The following is a 24,291-nucleotide window of genomic DNA, read 5'->3' as shown; positions in this document are numbered from 1 at the left end:
GCAAATAATCCATTATTCCATAAGAACACAAAGCATATCGATACACAGTTTCACTTTGTCAGGGACAAAGTTCAGTAAAAACAAATCCATATTGAGTATTGTAATAGTTGTGAAAATGCTACTGATATTTTTAGCAAACCTCTTGGTAGAATCAAGTTTGAATTGTTTAGGGAAGTGTTAGGAATATGTGTGAATCAATTTCTCCATTAAGGTGGAGTGTTAAGATTAATGATGAAATGTATTAATGGAGTGATGGTTCAGTCGAACCTTAGATTAAGAGTTTGTTCTTGATTTCTAGGGTGTTGTTTCAACTTCCCTAATCGTGTGTAAATTATATATTTCTAATGTAATGATTGTAATCGTAGAGCTTGTTCTGCAGAGGCAGTCTTCAGGTGGTGTCCCACACCTGTGAGCTGCTCAGGTTTAATACAATTAACTTGATTCTTCTATTTCTAATAGGACCTTCACATGCTCCATTGCATTTGTAAATCAAGTGTTACACTGCAGCAGGTGTCCTGGCCTTCTAATTTAAAGGCTAAATTCTCACCAGCATAGGCATAATAGAAATGAAACCACCGGGTTCCAGTCACATGACATGAATATGTTGAAAAATCCTCAAAAAGGTTCTATGTATAGCTTCTATAAACTGGGTTTCCTCAGCACTGCAAAAAAGAAATAAAACCAGGAAAAATATTTACGGAAATCAGATCAATGATTTGTAGCTACTGATTGATTAAAATAAAATAAGAAAATTTTCTTATCTCAAAACAATGGTGAAGCCAAACAGCAATTCTACAAAACCTCTGCATTGGCCCATTAACCTCATTGCACAAGAGAGTAGTGGCCATTCAAGGACATCGAGTTTGAGAAGTAGTATAGCTTCGCCACAGTTATTGACATAACATGATCTTGTAGACAAGGAGTGTTGTTATTACAAAAAGAAAGAAAATATATCTCATTCAAAGAAGGAGGAAAATTTAAGGTGGTTGTTGGCATTGTGTTATTGGTGTCAACATGCAGATCTTTTTCTGCATGTCAGAAATTTGATGTTCCCTCTGAGGGCGGTGACAAGAGAGGATGGCCTTGCTGACAGACTAGAAGTCTTTGCATAGATGGACGATGCACCCATGCCCGACAGAACAGAGTACGCCCCGTTCAACATACTGTGACTCACATACTGCACCGCAATGCAAGGACCATTAGAAATGTGGACATTGGTGCCTCTGCCATTGATTTTCTTGTAGTTGTTCATGATAAGCTCTTCTTTGAGTGGGATGACCATGTCGCTCTCAAATATGATCCACAGAGGCTTCTTTTGAATAATAGCATGGCGCAGGGTGCTCGGACAAGGATTGACCACATCGTAGTTGTTGGGATCAGTTACAACATAGAATCTTCCATTCTGCCCTCCAATGGAATTCCTCCTAAAACCAATGGTGTAGTTTGCAAGCCTCTTTAGATTGCTTTCCCAATCTGAATCACGGCACCAACAGTCGTCAATGTGGTTCCCCGTTCCATAAGAAATATAACCTAGTTCACTTATAGAACTGTTAATGCTACTGTAATACATTTCATAAATAAAGTGCTAATACTTTTGCCATCTTAATTATAACTTAGTTCACTTATCGAACTGTTAATGCTATTGTAATACATTTCATAAATAAATTGCTAATAATTTTTCCATCTTAATTACATGAATTAAACTGAGCACAACTTGAAAAGGGCATGCTTATCAGATCAATATCCAAACCAATGATTACATATGATTATATTTTTCCTTTATTTTTGTTTGTTTGTTGGAAACCACTTTTACATCTGGTTGGTTGGAAAATAATAAAACTAGCAATTGCATGGAGAGGTGCAAAGCAACACCAAAAATGGAGGATTCATGGAATTTGGAAGTTCATAACATATCTTGTAAATGCATGAATCATGCATTTGAGGACCGGGTTTTTTGAATTCTCTACCTAGATTGCATTATTGAATGTAGTCATTATTTCCAATGCTGACTCCCTAAGATGAACGAAGTTAGTAGGTGCATGCATCTGCACATTCTCACACGATTCCTTGTAATAAATGGTTTTGATGTCAGGCGTTAAGTCCCACAAAACCTTATAGATGTCGAGCACTCTGAAGCGCCTTTGGCTTGACTTTTTTCTCATGGCCACGGATTCCCCAACAAGCAGAAGCTTCATTGTAGGGCCCTTCACAACCTTGGCAAAACAGGAGTCCCAAATGTTATTAAGCCCTGAAAAAAATCTAGTAGTAGAGCCATTTCTCGTAGACCACTAAAATCCCCATCGCAATTCTCACAAAGCATATCCTCATGACACTTTAGAGTTGTGATGAGAGGAACATTATGCACCAATCGAGGAAAATATTAAGGGTGGGAATTTATCTTAAAATTTAAAATGCAAATTGTAAAATGTCTGGCAATATTTTTGTAAAAATATTTAGATTTATAATGATTTTATATTAGTATATCTAATTTGTTTGCAATTTTTAAGGTAAATAATTTTATACTATAAAATATGGGTGAATCATTTTTAGAAAAAAATGAAAATTGGTGAATCTTTTTTTAGGAAAAAACATAGAAAATTATCCCACCTGTGAATATTATCCCCTAAAATTTTCTCTTGCACCAATCACTCATGATAAAAAAATGATATTTTTACCAGGTTTCGTTGAACAAAAAAGGAAAACAATTGTGAAGCTAGGAGTAAAATTGAGATATGTGACGAAAATTACACCATCCACCCACTAATCAAACTTGATACAGCTAATGATGTTGAATGACTTTGTGTTATGTTGGAAAATTCTCAGCCACAAGATTACAGGACCCACAACCTGTACGTGATATACAAATAGGCAGCAAAAGGCACACGCAAATCTCACCTGATTTTAATCATATCTTTTTGAAGCAGAGGAGAACCCAATACAAAGGATTTTCCTTAAAAACAAGAAAATGGGAGTTTTTGGAGCACAAGGAAAGCTCTCCTACAATACAATGGCCATGGAGCACATGATGATTCCTTGAGAAGTGATGCTTCAAGAGGTATATTTTCTCAACGTTATTGATTACTCTGCAATCCTGTTTGATGAAGCATCTAAGTTGACAGGAAATGGAGTATCCCCTATTTATCTCTTTGCATATGTTGCAACAACCGCCCAGATTCAGGAATCAATATATAACATTTTAGTAGAAACATCCAAATGTCTAGAGGAAATGAGCAAAACCATGCCCCTCCTCTTCTTTTAGGAATGGTTTTGATATACTTCTTCTAAATTATATCAAAAAATGAAGGAAAGGCAGAGCTTTTAAAATAATTCCCTTGCCTCATTGGTTAGGTGGCACCAGAATCAGTCCCATCGGAGGAGTAGGAGTAAGTAGCTTTTAAACTGACCTTCATTATTAGTGGAAAATGACACATTATATTTTTCTTAATTCTTTTATAATTAAATTACTATATTTAATGATTAAAGCATATAAGGCTAACATATATATGATTAAATATGTAATCGAAAGTAACAATTTCAACAAATATTTAAACTAAATCAAATATAGTTAATTATTGAATATTGTATTTGTTGAGGAAAATTAATTACCTATCATTTAATTGTCAACCCAGGGGTTTCGTAAAACTTTCGAAGCATGCGTGCTCTATATATGCTAGAAATTAACTTTCAATTTTGATCAATCTAACTACGAAACCAAATAATAACAAACCAAATTCACCTATTCTAATTGAACAATCAAATCAAAAGAAATCATAGTACAATTATAGTACAACGCGCGGAATTGAAATTACATGAAATGAAAAAAAAACAATCGTTCTTAACCTCTCACACAGGAAAATATATGAAAGAAAATAAAAACAATTGCTCTTAACTTCTTGATAGGAAAGTAAATAAAAACAATCGCTCTTAACCTCTAGGTAGAAAGCAAATAAAAACGATCACTCTTAACCTATCACACATGAAAAGATATGAAAGCAAATGAAAACAATTGCTCTTAACTTCTAGGTAGAAAGAAAATAGAAACAATCATTCTTAACCTCTCACATAGGAAAAGCTAAGAAAGAAATAAAAATAATCACTCTTAATCTCTCACATAGGGAAAGATATGAAAGAAATAAAAACAATCACTCTTAACCTCTCACACAGGAAAAAATATGAAAGAAATAAATCTTAACCTATGAAAGCAATAAATCTTAATCCATGAAAAACAATAAATCTCACACATTGTAGGTGGCCAATCCAAAAGCATGAGAGATGGAAATTTGAGAGGCTCCCAATGCAAGCAATACTAATCGTTGAACATCACTCATGAGCATGGTGCTAAATCTAAATTCCATTCATAAGTAATCTTAACTTTCCAACTGAGTATCTCCAACTTTACACATGCCTTTGAAAGGAGGAGGCTCTCATATTTATACAAAAACATAAGAAACTACCTCATTAATGGAGGTTCGTTATTCTCTCCCTAGACCCCTAGAAAACCTCATAGAGTTACAACTCAAATAGGTAATGATGAGACACATATCCTCTTTGACCTTTATCCAAATCTTCTTCTATATCTTGAAGGGAATTCGAATTTTAGGATTGGAGGCCAGATAAGGGTGCCTTGGAAGCTTCCAAATGACCTACACATGTTATGAAACTCAAGCCACTTTTAAGTATTAGCAATTATATGTCATTTTTCTAAGTTTTAACCATTTAATTCACTTATAATACTAGAAATAATTAAACTTTGGAAAACACAAATGGAACCCATATAATTATGAAAATGGAGGCTAATGAAAGGTTATATGGTCATGGAGTTGCAACATGTAAGTGAAATGGTGGTGATAAAGGTGAAAGTGGATGATATTTTGAATACATTTTGGAGGCTCTACATACCCCCCAACTAGTGTTATTGCATGTCCTTGTGCAATCTACTGCATTTCTTAATCATTAGTTGCTTTTGAATGAGCTTGGTTTATATCAATTGTCCTTAAACTTTGCATTTGACAGTTTCATTTCTTTTTTCAAAGTATTCCTTGTCATCCATTGAATTGCAACATGTTTGGTTGGTTCTTATGTGACAACCATGTCTTAATTGGTATTGGTTCTTGTGTTTCAATACCTTCCCTCTTTTTGTAGCAACAAGATTCGTTGAACATGTTTAAGAATGCATCTTTAAATAAACCATATAATATGATCATCATTTAGGAATTTATTTGCAAATCACATAAATTTTGGACCATAATGCAATCATAATTTATTAGGATAAGTATGTTAGGATGAAATGAAGTGAAATGGAATGAAGTGATATGGATGTGATAATAAATGGATGTTCCTTCACCCCCAACTAAAGGTGTTTATGGTTTTTTTTCAAATGAGAAAGGAAATATGGTGAAGTATTTTCCAAAAATTATAATTTCAGTATTCAATAAATTCTATGATTAAAAGCTAGAAAAGAGCATACCTTTACTTACCTAAGAAGTGAAAAAGCTATGCATATGTAGATAAGTTATATCTGTTGTTGGATCATGGAATAGAATGTACAATTTCATATGCTTCTTGGTTGTATAAATGGTGGATGAGGTGGTGAAAGTGGATTCTTTATTTCTGCTACTAAATCGGTTGTATTTGCTGCAAAATTCTGAAATGATATAGTCTTCACTTGCTACAAAACCCAATGGTACAATTATAGTCATGCGAATAAATGTGTTGTTGTCGAGCATGAAGAGAAGTCATTTGATTACCGGACATTGATGAATGTGTAGAAATTTTGAATAATATGACACTTATTCACAGAGATTATCCTGATTATACATTATTGCGGAATGCATGCATAATACATAACCTCCTCTACGTTGATCATCAATTTTGCGGAATTAAAAACAATGAAACATCAATCGCATGCGCACATTAACATAGTATGTAATCCAGGGAAAGCATACAGCTGAAAACCCCACACTATATATATATTATAATGATTCAGAACATTTAACAATACATAGTACAATACTCCTCACAAGTACTCAGTACTATCTCCACCTATTACACACAAACTAGCTCAGATCTGAATCAATCATAGGTTCAAATCTCCTCCGCTGCTTGCCTACCTCCACTGCACAATCCTACATGAGAATAGATGAGAATGGCTGATCCAAACTCTTATTTCCCTTGTCTGAACCACACAATCCTCATTGGCAATACTCAATCCATTGATTGTGCAAATCTCATGCACAACTATAGTCACAACTGATAGCAATCTCAACCTCTAACACCTGTCTCCACTGAACTGTCCATGCACTGAGTTAACTGATGTATTCTTTAGTTGCTTTATGAGTTAATAATTAGTGAATTAATTAATAATTAATTCACAGCACTCATCACTAGTGTATTTGCAGTTAAACTAGATACAACTAGTTCAACCAAGTCAAACTGAACACAACTCCATCAACTCCTCAATCAACTCCACCAAACTCAATCACTTGAGTTCTAACTGAAGTCCTTCATGCAATAGCTCAACTGACCCATAAGAAAAGCGTATTTCCTTCTGACAGCTACATGTGCCACATATGTAGCTCAAACTGAAGTGCTCCAAGAGGATAAGATAATGTTTATAGTCCAAATATTATTGAGAGCTAATAATATTCAACTGTTCTATTTTTAGCCTAGCAATCTAAAAATAGTCTCCGCCCATATGTCTAAAAATAGAAGTCCATCTATTTTTACCAACATGACCAATCATCCACAAATAGCATCCTGCAACTCATAGACCATGATCCATATGTCTAAAAATAGACTTTGCGCCAAAAATAGCCTGCAGGCCCACTTAGTGAAGGCGACTCCTTTCCACTAAGCTCCATCATCTTGTTGCATTTTCAATAGAATGTCATTAACCAATGCGAGGAAAAATTTCCATTAATGTCAATGAGTTCCAAGGTACCTAAGTAAATCTTGCAAAGTGCGAATAGATGAGCTAATGTCGAGCCACTTGCAAGATCCAACGATTAAGGGACATTAATGTATTCCCATGATTTTTGGTGAGAGAACTTGTCATTGATGCACACAAGCCTCAATGCACTAATAAGGACTCTATCCCCGAACCTAGATAATGTGATGATGTTGATAGGCCAAGACTTGTTAGAAGGGAGGCCTTAATGAATCCTCTATCATCTAACGCAAGCATAAAACAATAACTTTGAAGGACTATAGATGATATATATATATATATATATATATATATATATATATATATATATATATATATATATATATATATATATTTTGCAGTGGATCAAGGTTTATTTGAAAAAGAGAAAATGACAAGAGGGTAAACAAGTGAATGGAAAGAAAAAGGACAAATCATCATGTAAGCAAGCTGAATGTCTTTATTAACGGGTTAATGAATGGAAATTATGGAAAATGTAAGTGGAAATCATGCAACACTTGCAAGGAAAATGTTAACGATGATGTTTAGTGAAAAATGCTTGGATAGCTTATGAGTTTGGAGAGGAAAAATGGTGGCATTTATGGATGATAGAAATGAATTTAATTGGTTCATGTTTCTTGAAATTGGTCATAGAAAACCAATCGTGCACAATTGGCTTCCTTCAATTCTTTGATCGCCCTGGAACCTGAAAATAAACATGGAAATAACATTGCAATAATATGTAAGTGTGTTCAAAGAGAAGTGATCAATTTCTCTAGGTACATACAAAAAATTGCATAATTAAGAGGTTCATGATGTGTTTTCATTTCAAATGGTTAGTTCAATTTCCCAATTGCGATAATAACTCCAATTTCTAAAAGAAAACAATTTCCTCAATCTATGTTTGAATCATAGCATTTCATAAAGATAAAGAAATATTATTCGCAAATGCTTCATGATTCCTGCAAAACAATCCTCAATAAAATTCATTAATTGATCATGTGGATAAAGCGCCTTTATAGTTCTTCTTCTTTCCTGCATCATGCTTGAAAACATAATCATTAAACAAATCCAATAAATTTTGATCATGATTTTCTGATTAAAATGCATTGTTGACAAATAGATCATTGAGTTAAATACAGAGTTGCATAATTGTTGGTCAGCTGTAGAATTGTTGTTCAACTGCAGAATTGCGCAGTTTCTGTAGCTAAAATCCTGAACAAACATTTAACTAGTCCAATCTTCAAATTGATTAATACCTCTTCTAGAAAAATTAGCAAATAGAACATTTTCTTTTTCTTTTTATTTTTTCCGACACTTGTGCAAGTGAATCATCTCAAAAGTTCCCTTTTTTTTTTACTTTTCTCCAATCATGAGTTGAATTTCACATCAAAATTTTTTACAACATGTTTTCATGGCAATTTTTTTTTTTTGAAAAACAATAAATTAACGAAATATTTACAAACTAAAAAAAGTAAAATAAATGTACATAAAGGAAAAAGAAAAGAACATGAACAAACTAAAATATATATGTACAAATAAACATTAAAAAAAAAATCATAACAGAAACCTATAACACAAATGTTATATAAAAGAACACTTCATAAAAAAAATAAAAAAATAAAAAGCTACGTGTGAGTTGAAGGAGATCTTGTCAGACAACTCAACAGGAGAAGGCTACGTCTTGGGTAAAGAAGTAAGACATTGAATATCAAGAATCTCTATACATTTCCTAAAGTCTGAAGGAAGTGATAAAGTTCGATGCTTCCCCCGATTCAAGGAAGGCAATTGCATACCTTCAACTCTCCTCCATATGTAACTATTTGAATAATGAGAAATCGTATAAAAGATGACTCGAGCTAATTTGCGAAAAAAAAAAAATATATCTCAGTGAAGACGTACATAAGTATATGTAGTGTTCACATCTTGTGAACATTAAAAAAAATGAAGATCACATTACTGAAGATATTTGATCTCTAGAAGACACCTCTTGCAAATTTGTGGAGAATTCTTTTGAACCAGTGGCGATTATTTGAATTTTGGAACTAAAAGAAGTTGGAACAATAACAACTTAGTCCCATGATTTATTCACAAAAATCTCGATACATTTCAAGGGAAAAGAATGACGAAGATAGTGTTCTCTGGTTAGTATTATGTGGTGACATTTGTGGCAACGCAATCTCAGATACTCAAATTTTTGTATTTAGTTCAAAACTCATTGTGCGGACTTGTGGTAAATGATTTTTCCAGGCCAGTGATCATTTATGTTCTCTTTTGCGGATCTATTGTAGACTACAAGAGGCTCAGAGAAATAAAAACAAATACCCATTAATGGAACAATTCTACCTCCTATAAATCAGGAAAATTGGATCAGGGCCACAACTGTTGTCTATGTATTAACTGAAAATTGTTTTTTTCTCAAGTAATCTACCAAGTAAGGCTCTAGAGAACCCAGAATATCTCCCAATCGGTTACGAATTTGATAAAATCGTTCCTGGGTTTTATAATTGACCTCGTTTTGAGAGAAAATCACATTTGGGTTTTTTGAAATTTATTTTCATTTGGTCATAAATCATGTTTTAAAAATGACGTTTTTAAGCTGCTACGCATTTATAGCTAATGCTCAAGTATTTCTTCCAGAATGACTGCGAGATTTGGAGATTTGGCATGAAATGAATAATCCTCAACAACTAACAAAGGTGGCATACCCAATCTGTTCCTTCATGATCGATCTATCAAGCAGGATGCCAACAATTGTGCCCAATGCATTTAGACAGCAAAAAAAGCATTCATGGCTCCACTACTGCTATTTCGAACTGGAGATATGCATCATCGATCATCACAATTTTGTTGCAAATGCATATTGAATTGTAGGCAAAATTTGAGCTACAGATGATTAGCCAAATATGCAACAATTTAAAGCAAGATCTATTTTTTTTTAAATGATGAATTTTGGATTTTGATTTTTAAGCTAATGCAATTTTTATTTGTTTTACAGGTCGCATGAGAGCTAGTTATCAATTTGTCAATTTGTCAATTCTCTAACAAAAATTGAAAATTTTTATTTAAAAATTTACATTTCCCTTATTCAAAAACATGATTTTTATTTTTGTTTTGTTATTTTTTTATTGAAAATCTAACATGATTTTTTTATTTTAAAATTAGAAAATGAACTTTTTGTTGAAAATATTTGTGATGTTAGTGAAAAATATGCAAGAAAATAAATAAAAATCTAAAATATTTTAAAGTCTAAAAACTTAAAAAAAAATGCAATGAAGCTTGATGTTATTTCCTAGTTTATCCTACTTGAAAGAATATATATATATATATATATATATATATATATATGTATGTATGTATGTATGTATGTATGTATGTATGTATGTATGTATGTATGTATGTATGTATGTATGTATGTATGTATATATATATATATATATATATATATATATATATATATATATATATATATATTTATTTTTTTAAGTATATGAATGTTTCCAATGGATCCATTTACGGATTAGACTTTCCAAAATGTTCATATCCAAGTTTGCAAAATGTACCTGATTGTATATAAGGACATGAGAAGTCATTTTGACCTTTAGATTTGCTGCAAAGATCTCTTGAAGAACGGATGATTGTCATGGCACAATCTCTTTGCGATACCATTCCTCAATGTAGTTCTTGTGCTCCAAAGAATGTTTGATCTGCATTCTAGATCCTTTGTCCATAAATGGTTAATATCGATTTTTTTTTATACACTTGATATGAAGCTAAATGATTCATGCATCTAGAAAAAAATTGAAAAATATGAACTCTAGACTGAAAGCTAGCTCCTATGCACACTTCCCAGGCAACGATGCCAAAATGTTCAGGCAAATTAATTACCTATCATTTAATTGTCAACCCGAGGGTTTCGTAAAACTTGTGAAGCATGTGTGTACTATATATGCTAGAAATTAACTTTCAACTTAGATCTATCTAACTTCGAAACCAAATAATGACAAACCAAATTCACCTATTCTAATTCAACAATCAACTCAAAAGAAATTATAGTACAATTATAGTACAATGCGCGGAATTGAAATTACATGAAATGAAAGCAAAAACAATCATTCTTAACCTCTCACACAGGAAAAGATATGAAAGAAAATAAAAACAATTGCTCTTAACTTCTAGGTAGAAAGCAAATAGAAACAATCATTCTTAACCTCTCACACGGGAAAATGTATGAAAGAAATAAAAACAATCACTCTTAACCTCTCATAAATCTTAATCTATGAAAGCAATAAATCTTAATCTATGAAAAACAACAAATCTCACACAATGTAGGTGGCCAATCCAAAAGCATGAGAGATGGCAAGTTGAGAGGCTCCCAGTGCAAGCATTACCAATCAAGGTGAACATCACTTGTGAGCATGGTGCTAAATCTAAATTCCATTCATAAGTAATCTTAACTTTTCACCTGAGTATCTCCAACTTTACACATGCCTTTGAAAGGACGAGGCTCTCCTATTTATACAAAAACATAAGAAACTACCTCATTAATGGAGGTCCATTATTCTCTCCCTAGATCCCTAGAAAATCTCATAGAGTTACAACTCAAATAGGTAATGATGAGACACATATCCTCTTTGACCTTTATCCAAATCTTCTTCTATATCTTCAAGGAAATTGGAATTTGAGGATTGGAGGCCACATAAGGGTGCCTTGGAAGCTTCCAAATGACTTACACATGTCATGAAACTCAAGCCACTTTTAACTATTAGCAAGTATATGTATTTTTTTTAAGTGTTAACCATTTAATTCACTTATAATACTAGAAATCATTAACTTTAGGAAAACACAAATGGAACCCATATAATTATGAAAATGGAGGCTAATGAAAGGTTATATGGTCATGGAGTTGTGACATGTGAGTGAAATGGTGGCAATAAAGGTGAAATTGGATGATATTTTGAATACATTTTAGAGGATCTGTAGTATTTATCACAATAAATGTTTAAAAATGTTAATTAATTGTTTTTTTGGTAGGGTGATTTTTTTTTGTTTTTTTTTTTCTCAGGGGACATTTTAGTTGTAGAGCTAACCAAGTCAGCAGTTGATTCTTTCTCAGTCTAGACCTCATCTAAATGTTTATGTATTACATCCATGTGGACCTAGAGACATGCAAGGTCATCATTTAACTTCGAATTCTTCTTAGCTAAAGCCACTAATCCTGCTTCAGCAATATCAACTTTGCTTTCTTCAACCACAAGTTTTCCTTGAAGGTTTTGTAGTACAGTTTTCATATCAGACAACTTGCCATACAATACTTGCAATTCAACCCTCATTTCCATAGATGATACATCAAGCTAATGAGCAGAGAAAATGGTGTAAATATGGAATTAACACCTTAACTTATCAACATTAATAATTGTAGGTAGGTGGGGTTTAGAATCTAAATTTAATACCAACTTGACAATTGTTTGTAGGTGGAACCAGAATCAATCCCATTGAAGGAGTAGGAGTAAGTAGCTTTTAAACAAACCTTCATTATTGTTGGCCTTACCTAGTATGTTCATCTCTATTTAGTCTTAACACCAAATTGCAATCAAAATTGGTTAGATCCCTTAGGCATGCAACATTGCTGAGCAATACCATTAAGTGTTATTCGGTAGGGTGATTTATTTATTTTGTCTCAGGGGACATTTTAGTTGTAGAGCTAACCAAGTGAGCAGTTGACTGTTTCTCAACCTAAACCTCATATGAACACTTTTGTATTGCATCCATGTGGACCTAGAGACATGCAAGGTCATCATTCAACTCCGAATTTTATTTAGCTAAAGCCACTAATCCTGCTTCAGCAATATCTGCTCTGCTTTCTTTAGCCACAAGTTTGCCTTGAAGGTTTTGAAGTACAATTTTCATCTTAAACAAGTTGCCCTACAGTACCTGCAATTCGACCCCCATTGCCAAAGATGATACAACAAGCTAATGAGCAGAGAAAATGGTCTAAAAAGGGAATTAACATCTTAACTTATCAACCTTAACAATTGCAGGTAGGTGGGGTTTAGAATATAAAATAATACCAACTCGACAATTGTTTGTACGTGATACTAGAATCAATCCCATCCGAGAAGTAGAAGTAGATTTTAAACCGACCTCCATTGGTGTAAGGGATCACCCGTGCTCTTGGTATCCCCATTGCTAATGTTTTGAAAGATGAAGGAAAGGTGTAATTTAAAAAGAAATGGTAGCCAAATACTTGGAAATGGATTGCATTTCGAGTGCTGGAAAAATTTATGAGCTATGCTTTTCAAAAAAAAATGTGTTTGCGTAATTTCATGGTTCCTATTCAACCAAATTTGTACATGATTGGATTCTAGTTCCTATTCAAACAAATTTGTACATGATTGGATTCAAACTTTTAGTTAAACTGATGATAATGGAATTGTCACTATTCTATGATAATCAAAGATACAAGAATGGGAAGATTCTCATTATTTGATTTTCTTTTTGTTGGTAAATATGAATCTCTATCACACCTCACGACAAGCTGGCTAACTGCCAAAACCGCCTACGTCTTGATTCTCTCTCTGAGCTAAAATTCAGAGCTCCACCTTCGGATTTCCTTAACTCCTCACTCTTGAGCTACTTCATGGTGCCTTTGAGTAGACATGTCTTTGCCTTTTTCACGCTTTGATCCTCTGTGAAATCCACTCCTCATAGTTGACTGTATTTATTGGGTTAAATTCCTTACCAATCATTATCTCTCTATGTATAAGTATATATGTTATGGTCTCTTTACTCATTATTAATCACTTGGAATGGAATCATTAACATAGAGACATCAAGTTGCATTTTGATGAAAATTTATTAGTACTATAAAAAATATATATAATTTTGATTTTTGTGAATAATGGAGAAAGGTTATGCATTATTTGCTAAAGATCTGAACTTTTTTGTTTCTATTTTTAATAACTAATTCTTATCATGATGTGGCACACATTTCCATCCTGAACGGTTAACCTCCGAGTAATACAAGTAATATAGTTGACTTACAACTGTCGAACTGAAATCCTTTAGTGATGAGGCCATGAGCAGGGATTTGTTCTGTGAAAGTCACCAAGGACTTGCACATGGACCCAAATGCAAGCATAAGCACATGTTTCCCATCAGGGGAAAACATGTTTCGAGGAGGGAAGATCCTGGGAACTGAAGCTGATATCCTCGGAACTGTCGGATGGATAGATTTATTGATTGATTACAGCCAGAACGAAACACGGATTGAACGGATGGACTGGATAGATGGGATGCATGGGCCATTAGCCAAGAGGGAGAACTTTTGTAGCTCACCATGCTCCTGCAGAATAGGATAGTAGCCAATAACATAGCGGTTCCTAATGGAATTGGTAACAAAGCCACTTTGGAACCTACTGTCAACAAATCACCACCTCCCCAAGTTAAGCTGGTACTCGCTGTTGCACCAGGATGTGTTGAACCAGGTGCTGAAGCATGAGTTTTTTGTATCCATTGCGCAAAGATAGGTTGTAATTGTATAGCAGTATCAGAGAACATATCTTGACGACATCCTAGAGCGCTCATAGTATCATTAAACAAACAACCCTCCATTGACTTATTTGTAGCATCCAAAAATACATGTCTCCTTATTATGTATATGTATGTATGTGGAAGTTCGGAGTTTGATTTGAGGGGAAATAATTTTAGCGCCTGAAATACTTAGTCAATGCTTGCTATTCATTTATAAATTTGTTTGGAATAGGGTTTTGGGAATAAAATCCAAATATAATAAGTAACACTGCTTATAGGGGCCTGGTTCTAATGTGACTCATTCTTCAAGTTCTAGTTGTAATAGCAAAGGTAAGGGTCCTATGATTGGGGGAGTTGCCGGTGGGATTATAGCACTAGCACTTCTTCTTGTTATATACTGCTATGTTCATCAACGTCGTAGTGTGTTAGCTAGTGACAAGAAACTTGGATGGTTTCCCCTACCATTCTATGCTGGTAATCCACACATCATTGGGAGAAAAGTTTCAACTACTTTTGGAAAGAGTGGTACTGGGAGTTATGTGTCATCTACACCTTCTAGTTTTTGTAGACATTTTACCTTTGCAGAGATACAAGAGGCAACCAAAAACTTTGATGACTCACAGATTCTTGGTGTTGGTGGTTTTCGGAAAGTTTATGAAGGAGTGATTGATGGTGGTGGTGTCAAGGTTGCAGTTAAGATAGGAAACCCGCTAGCAGAACAAGGTATTCATGAATTCCAGACAGAAATAAAGATGTTTTCTAAGCTCAGGCATCATCATTTGGTGTATCTTATTGGTTACTGTGAAGAAAATTATAGCTTATAAGGAATCTCTATTTCTATTTGGAATTCATGTATACCTTGTTCTTCTACCGGGTTTCCTCTCTTAACTACAACCTTGATAGCACCACCATCAATCTCTCCTTCATAAAATTTCCCAAAACCAACAACACCAAGAATCTATGATTCATCAAAGTTTTTGGTAGCCTTTTGTATCTCTATAAAGGTAAAATGTCTACAAAAACTGGAAGGTGCAAATGACACATAGCTCCCGGTACTACTCTTTGCAGATGTAGTTGAAACTTTGCTCCCAATGGTGTGTGAATTACCACCATAGAATGGTAGGGGAAACCATCCAAGTTTCTTGTCACTGGCTGACCCACTATGATGTTGATGAACAAAGCAACAGATAACAAGAAGAAGTGCTAGTGTTGTAATCCCTCCAGCAACTCCCCCAATAATAGGACCCTTACCTTTACTGCTACAGCTAGAAATTGAAGGAGTCACATTAGAACCAGGCCCCTGTAAGCAGTGATACTTATTAGATTTGGATTTTATTCCTGAAAACCTATTCCAAACATATTTATAAATGAATAGCAAGCATTGACTAGGTATTTCAAGCGCTAAAATTATTTCCCCTTAAATCAAACTCCGAATTTGCACATACATACATATACATGATAAGGAAACATGTATTTCTAGAATGCTACAAACTAGTCAATGGAGGGTTGTCAGTGCAGTGAAAGTATGGAACCATTATTGTCCCTAATAGGGTTCATATCTCCCTCGAAACATGTTTTCCCCTTGTGGGACACATGTGCTTATGCTTACATTTGGGGCCATGTGCAAGTCCTGGGTGACTTTCACAGAACAAATCCCTGCCCATGGCCTCATTGCTAAAGAATTTCAGTTTGACAGTTGTAAGTCAACTACACTACTTGTATTACTCTCAAGTTGACCATTCAGGATGTACATGTGTGCCACATCATGATAATAATTAGTTATTGAAAATAGAAACAAAAAAGTTTAGATCTATACTCCTAGCAAAGAATACATAACCTTTCTCCATTATTCACAAAAATCAAAATTATATATATATATATATATATATATATATATATATATATATATATATATATATATATATAACTAATAAAATTTCATCAAATTGTAGCTTGATGTCTTTGTGTTTATGCTTCCGTTCCAAGTGTTTAATGGCGAACAAAGAGACCACAACATAGAGACTTATACATAGAGAGTTAATGATTGGCAAGGAAGTTAACCTATTTAATACAATAAACTATGAGGAGTGGCTTTCACAAAGGATCAAAGCGTGAAAAAGGCATAGGCATGTCTACTCAAAGAGATCATGGAGTAGCTCAATAGTTACGAGTTAAGGATAACTGAAGGCGGAGCTCTGAATTTTAGTTGAGAGAAAGAATCAAGACTTAGCCGGTTTTGCTAGTTAGCCAGCTTCTCTTAGGCTTGATAGAGCTTCATATTTACCAACAAAAGGAAAAACCAATAATGAGAAATTTCCCATTCTTGTACCTTTGATTATCATAGAATAGTGACCATTCCATTACCATCAGTTTAACTAAAAATTTGAATCCATCATCTATCATGTACAAATTTGGTTAAATAGGATTTCCAGTTGCCAGGGTTGCCGGAGGAGATATATCAAGAGACATTGATAAAATGTTTCTACGTGTTGATTTTCAATGAGAGAGAAGGAAGAAAATGGATCGAGGAGATTGGTTAGACTAAACAGTGTTTGCCCAGCCAAGCCAGCTCAACTCTATAGAAAAAACGCCAACTCTATAGGATAAAAGAACATTTTTGACGTAATGATAATTAATCATTAACTTATTTCAATGTACTTAATATTATTTTACAGATATATAAAAATATGCAAAATAAAAAACAAAACAATAACAAAAAAAACAAAAACACAAGGTTGTCTTTTTAAAGTGCTAGTGTGTATAAACAATTACTTTAAAAGAAACCGGTGCTTACAATCAGATGTAGAATCGTTTGAATTTGATCCCCATCATGGATATATATATCCATGTTTAAAATGAATCTTTGAATTTGATCCCTATCATGGATCTATATATCCGCATTTAAAATTAATCTATGCTGGTGTATTCGGGGAAAATAAAATGACATTGCAGAAAACTGAGCCTTATCACTTGAAGATTCATGAAATGCTTATTATAAAGGTGGATGAAATGCCTACTGTAAAGGATGATGAATCTGATCAATGCATAAGTAAGTAATTGTGTTATGTACTGCACGAACAACAATTACCTGTCTACCATTTCAACTACTCGTTGAGGCTCTTTCAAGTATTTCGTTGAAGGTTGTTGCCCATGTTTCGTCTCAGGTACCACCAACGGCCGTCCAAGAGTAGCACATATCAAATTTTTGAAAAATCGAAAGCTCCTGCCTGCTTCGCATCGAATGCAAAAAATCCAAAGCAAAACAAACAATGACAGTACAATTCGTTAGCCGCACATTTTGGTTGCAGAGGGCATTCGATCGTTCAACGCTGTAACAGTCCGCATATTATAAGACGATTCAGCTGTGATCGTCTCTATATCACTTTTCACTAATACGAGATCTCTGAGCAAATATTAAGCAAGATAGGATTATGTACTTCAGGGTATGAAAATGAAAGAAGAGTTGCAGAAGGTCATAGATGAAATGCTGCGAGGTTAATTCTTACAAATTAAACTATAACTGCAGCGAGGGATCTTGCCTACAGTCGACTACACATGGCAAGACCACGACCAAGTTTGTATAGAACTCAGGTCATGTTCAGTGTGCACGAATATGCATGAATGCTTGGCCCCTTTCTATATAAGAAACAAATTGTTATTAAAAGAAATAAAAAGCAGAGGTGGGGATTAATCTTCATACATAGTCAACTCAATTAACTGTGCCAACATGTGGGTGAGATCACTTTACAAAGAAAACGGCAAACGATAACTGTTTGATGAATGAGATAGCCTAAAATCACGGCTGTCCAGAACCACCATTGCTGATGTGGGAAAAGTCTGAACTCTTGCATAGTTATAGGAATCGTAAAATATCAAGGACTTTACGAAGGTAACTAGGTTTTTTCTGGTGCTAAAGCCTTTTCCATATCTACCAACAATACAAACAATTGTCATGGCCTTTTCCACCATCCAAATCCTTCGTCTAGACTGAACAGAATGTGTATATACATACATTCGCCGTCCAAACCTTGAACATAATGTGTATATACATACATTCACTGTCCAAACCTTGAACGTTAGAATGTGTATATAGATACATTCGCCATCCAAATCTTGATGAACATTGTGGGGTATCTTTATATAGATTATAGATTTCTGAATCATAATAGATCCTGAAATTATATCATGATGAACATTTTGGGGGTATTTTTAGATGGATTATAGATTGTTAGAGTATTTCATAATTGAATAGATATGAGTGCGTCAATTGTTTAACTTCACACTCATATTTATTAGATTTTAAAATATTTCAAAAATTTACAATCAATTTTAATTTAAAAAATAAAAATTCACAACAAAAACAAGAATTCACAATCAATTTAAACAATCAAATTAAAAGAAATTATAGTACAATTATAGTAGAGTGCGCAGAATTGAAATTACATGAAATGAAAGCAAAAACAAAGAAAATAAAAACAATTGCTCTTAACTTCTAGGTAGAAAGCAAATAGAAACAATCATTTTTAACCTCTCACATGGGAAAATGTATGAAAGAAATAAAAACAATCACTCTTAACCTCTGATAAATCTTAATCTATGAAAGCAATAAACCTTAATCTATGAAAAACAATAAATCTCACACATTGTAGGTGGCCAATCCAAAAGCATGAGAGATGGCAAGTTGAGAGGCTCCCAGTGCAAGCATTACCAATCAAGGTGAACATCACTTGTGAGCATGGTGCTAAATCTAAATTCCATTCATAAGTAATCTTAACTGTTCACCTGAGTATCTCCAACTTTACACATGCCTTTGAAAGGATGAGGCTCTCCTATTTATACAAAAACATAAGAAACTACCTCATTAATGGAGGTCCATTATTCTCTCCCTAGATCCCTAGAAAATCTCATAGAGTTACAACTCAAATAGGTAATTATGAGACACATATCCTCTTTGACCTTTATCCAAATCTTCTTCTATATCTTCAAGGAAATTGGAATTTGAGGATTGGAGGCCACATAAGGGTGCCTTGGAAGCTTCCAAATGACTTACACATGTCATGAAACTCAAGCCACTTTTAACTATTATAAAGTATATGTATTTTTTTCTAAGTGTTAACCATTTAATTCACTTCTAATACTAGAAATCATTAACTTTAGGAAAACACAAATGGAACCCATATAATTATGGAAATGGAGGCTAATGAAAGGTTATATGGTCACGGAGTTGTGACATGTGAGTGAAATGGTGGCAATAAAGGTGAAAGTGGATGACATTTTGAATACATTTTGGAGGCTCTATAGTGTTTATCATAATAAATGTTTAAAAATGTTAGTTAATTGTTTTTTTGGTAGGGTGATTTTTTTTTTGTTTTTTTTTCCTTCTCAGGGGACATTTTAGTTGTAGAGCTAACCAAGACAGCAGTTGATTGTTTCTCAGTCTAGACCTCATCTAAATGTTTATGTATTACATCCATGTGGACCTAGAGACATGCAAGTTCATCATTCAACTTCGAATTCTTCTTAGCTAAAGCCACTAATCCTGCTTCAACAATATCAACTCTGCTTTCCTCAACCACAAGTTTTCCTTGAAGGTTAGTTTTCATATCAGACAACTTGCCATACAATACTTGCAATTCAACCCCCATTTCCATAGATGATACATCAAGCTAATGAGTAGAGAAAATGGTATAAATATGGAATTAACACCTTAACTTATCAACTTTAATAATCGTAGGTAGGTGGAGTTTAGAATCTAAATTTAATGCCAACTTGACAATTGTTTGTAGGTGGAACCAGAATCAATCCCATTGAAGGAGTAGGAGTAAGTAGCTTTTAAACAAACCTTCATTATTGCTGGCCTTACCTAGTATGTTCATCTTTATTTAGTATTAACACCAAATTGCAATCAAAATTGGTTAGATCCCTTGGGCATGCAACATTGCTGAGCAATACCATTAAGTGTTATTCGGTAGGGTGATTTATTTATTTATTTATTTTGTCTCGGGGGAAATTTTAGTTGTAGAGCTAACCAAGTGAGCAGTTGACTGTTTCTCAACCTAAACCTCATATGAACACTTTTGTATTGCATCCATGTGGACCTAGAGACATGCAAGGTCATCATTCAACTCCGAATTTTGTTTAGCTAAAGCCACTAATCCTGCTTCAGCAATATCCGCTCTGCTTTCTTTAGCCACAAGTTTGTCTTGAAGGTTTTGAAGTACAATTTTCATCTTAAACAACTTGCCCTACAGTACCTGCAATTCGACACCCATTGCCAAAGATGATACAACAAGCTAATGAGCAGAGAAAATGGTCTAAAAAGGGAATTAACATCTTAACTTATCAACCTTAACAATTGCAGGTAGGTGGGGTTTAGAATCTAAAACTAATACCAACTCGACAATTGTTTGTATGTGAAACTAGAATCAATCCCATCCGAGGAGTAGAAGTAGCTTTTAAACCGACCTCCATTGGTGTAAGGGATCACCCATGCTCCTGGTATCCCCATTGCTAATGTTTTGAAAGATGAAGGAAAGGTGTAATTTAAAAAGGAATTGTAGCCAAATACTTGGAGATGGATTGCATTTCGAGTGCTGGAAAACTTTATGAGCTATGCTTTTCAAAAACAAATGTGTTTGCCTGATTTCATGGTTCCTATTCAACCAAATTTGTACATGATTGGATTCTAGTTCCTATTCAAACAAATTTGTACATGATTGGATTCAAACTTTTAGTTAAACTGATGATAATGGAATTGTCACTATTCTATGATAATCAAAGATACAAGAATGGGAAAATTCTCATTATTTGATTTTCTTTTTGTTGGTAAATATGAATCTCTATCACACCTCACGACAAGCTGGCTAACTACCAAAACCGCCTACGTCTTGATTCTCTCTCTCTGAGCTAAAATTCAGAGCTCCACCTTCGACTATCCTTAACTCCTCACTATTGAGCTACTTCATGGTGCCTTTGAGTAGACATGTCTATGCCTTTTTCACGCTTTGATCCTCTGTGAAATCCACTCCTCATAGTTGACTGTATTGATTGGGTTAAATTCCTTACCAATCATTGTCTCTCTACGTATAAGTATATATGTTATGGTCTCTTTTCTCATTATTAATCACTTGGAACGGAAGCATTAACATAGAGACATCAAGTTGCATTTTGATGAAAATTTATTAGTACTATAAAAAATATATATAATTTTGATTTTTGTGAATAATGGAGAAAGGTTATGCATTCTTTGCTAGCAATTGTTGAAGCCCCGAAAATCGGGTCGATAACAAGGGGGATACCCGCCCGCTCTGGACCTTGGTTGGCAGCTCCTTATCCGTTTGGTATAGCGGGTCTGACTGAGGATAATGGGACCAGTTTCCCAATCTATGAGTGTGTGTGTGTAGAATTTGATGTTGTTGATCTAACAGCTCCTATTTAAGATATTCTAATTCAATCTTTAATCTAATTCTATGCTATTGTAATCTAATAAACAGCGCATCTAAATCTATACTAATCCGGGATGTAATTCTTCTATTATGCGATCTAAAGAGATTTCAAATAACAATTGGTAATAAATATCATTCAGCGATTATAAGAAAGGAAATCAATAAAGATGAACCACTTCGCATAAAAAGTTAGACGAAACAGCTGTGAAAAACATATCACATAATGAGCTATTCATACATTCGGCATAAATAAATAGCTATCACCATACAAAAGTGCCAAATGATAGCTCAATCATTCATGCAATAATACATAAACAACTAAAAATTGTATATCACTTTAACATATAAGCAGAAATGGTCAAGAGATAAAAGTACCATTGATGACTAGTCCTACTCATAAGCTTCAAGCGACAATGATTTATCTCTCCTTCCTCTAACATCCACTAAGAGTATAGAAGTGCAACACCAGTAGTAGATATCAAATGCAAACATCAACAAATCTTGATCCATTCATTCACCAAAACCTCCTCTGAGGGTGCAAAAGTGCATGTTCTGAGGACAAGTTTTTGATAAATTTATGGACCCTTCTCTAAATGCATGAGAAGGGTTTAAATACTACTAACTAAATAACTTAATTACACAGATTCAAGATACGGTTTAAATGACTGCCCTTTTTCTAAGCAAAACTATTTCTAAAAATTAAATCTAATATCTAACTATTTCTGCATTTGCTCCTTAATGTTGCAAGCATTCAGTATTTGCCTGGGTAGAGTCGGCTAACTGTCTTCCGCTTTTGGTTGAGCTAAGCAAACAGAAATGGTAAGAGCTGGCACCATCTTTTCAGCAAAATCGATGATATACTCGAGAGTCATCCTCTGGCTATGTGGATTTACTGTGTATGCCCAGTAATAATCCAAGTTCAACTTGGTTAACCCTCGAATTGCTTCTGCCTTTTCTTTCAGCTTTATGTTTCCAGTTTCTTCTTTACCATTGCTTTCTTGCGTTTTCTGGACTTACAAGTGACTGAGTAGTTAGAGGCTTTGCTTTTTGAGCAATTTTCTCAGCGATGCGCGATTAGCGCTAGGCGCTAATCGTGCAGCAGAAACTGCCTCCGTTCTTTGATCTGGGCCTCTCTGATGCATTTTTTGCCTTTAGCACCTTTTCCTTCACCGGGTACAAGCTTCAAAATTTATAAAAAAACTGCTTTCGTGAGCTTCTGACCTTGAGCGTTAAACCGCCTGTTGATTTCAGCATTGTTCAATTACTTATTCAACTATGGCTGTGAATGAAAGATCTGTAATGGATGGCTCTGTAGCGTTTTGTGAATCTGCGGCTCTGTTGCACACGGCATTCGTTTATGAGGGCGTCTTTTTTCTATCTTTGAATATTGGAGCATTACTCTTTTTCCCTCATAGCTACCTGCACATTGCTTTGCATAACTTCCGTCTTTCGTTCCTGCTGTACACAAATGAGGAGAGAGTAATGACAATAAAAATTGATAGGAAAGCTTTTAAATTCTACGGATGTACAAAAACATGCCATCTGACGTAACCTGACTGTTCGAACAACACAAAACCATCATTTATTAACAACTAGCATATAATTCATTAACTATCATTAAAACGCATGTCCATTTCTTGGTTCATGGAAAACTTTTCTTGACTATTGAGCCAGGGAAATTTGCGATGGATTGTTCCTGCAATTCGCATCACAACATCGCAGCATCGCATTATCACAATTTCATTGTGCTGTGTTATCGCAAGGTCGTTTGATCACGCTATCGCAAAATCACGGATCGCAGTATCGTGAAATCGCAGATCGCTGTAATCGTTAAATCGTTATGTGTTTTTCATGCAACTTTGCGATATGCGATATGGTGATATCGCATATCGGCGATTTTTTAAGGTTTTTCAATATGAGCGTTTTCTTAATGCATGCGATGCGATCGAGATCGCATCGCAATCTCGCAGTTTATCATTTTTACTCATAAGGAAATGTCCTATCATTCTTTGCGCAATGCGATGTTTTCTTAAGGAGTGAAATACATGAGCCTTAATTGATTTTTCAAATTTTTTCTAAGGGTCCCCACTTACCTAGTGTTATTGCTAATACTAAATAAGGAGGGGGGTTGTTGGTGGCCACAACAATTGGCAATTCACTTGGAAGAACCAGTTATCTCTGCTTTTCTATTGAATTTTCTAAACTTCCAAAACAGAATTTTTTTTTTAGAAAATTAAACTTTATTATGGAAAGATAAAGTACATTATGCCCTAAACTGTCAATGATATTTTGTTTCAACCATTTTCCACTACAATTATTTGCTTCCTCAGACTAGTCCTTGTATTTACATCAGCCATTACTTGGTCTTGTTAAGATAAAACAAAGTCT

The 24,291-nt window shown here is 34.3% G+C and overlaps 1 pseudogene; it reads right to left on the bottom strand.

The window, feature by feature from the left end:
- Positions 1-1,009: 1,009 nt before the first annotated feature.
- LOC149181524 (pectate lyase pseudogene) lies at positions 1,010-1,570 on the bottom strand (annotated as a pseudogene).
- Positions 1,571-24,291: the final 22,721 nt, after the last annotated feature.

Source organism: Pinus tabuliformis, chromosome 3_2, assembly GCF_031772625.1.
Source record: "Pinus tabuliformis cultivar Carrire ecotype Pingquan chromosome 3_2, CPIR1, whole genome shotgun sequence".
In the NCBI taxonomy this organism is placed as follows: Eukaryota; Viridiplantae; Streptophyta; class Pinopsida; order Pinales; family Pinaceae; genus Pinus; species Pinus tabuliformis.
Note: the sequence above shows the minus strand (reverse complement) of the source record. Positions and strands in the feature narration are given on the sequence as shown.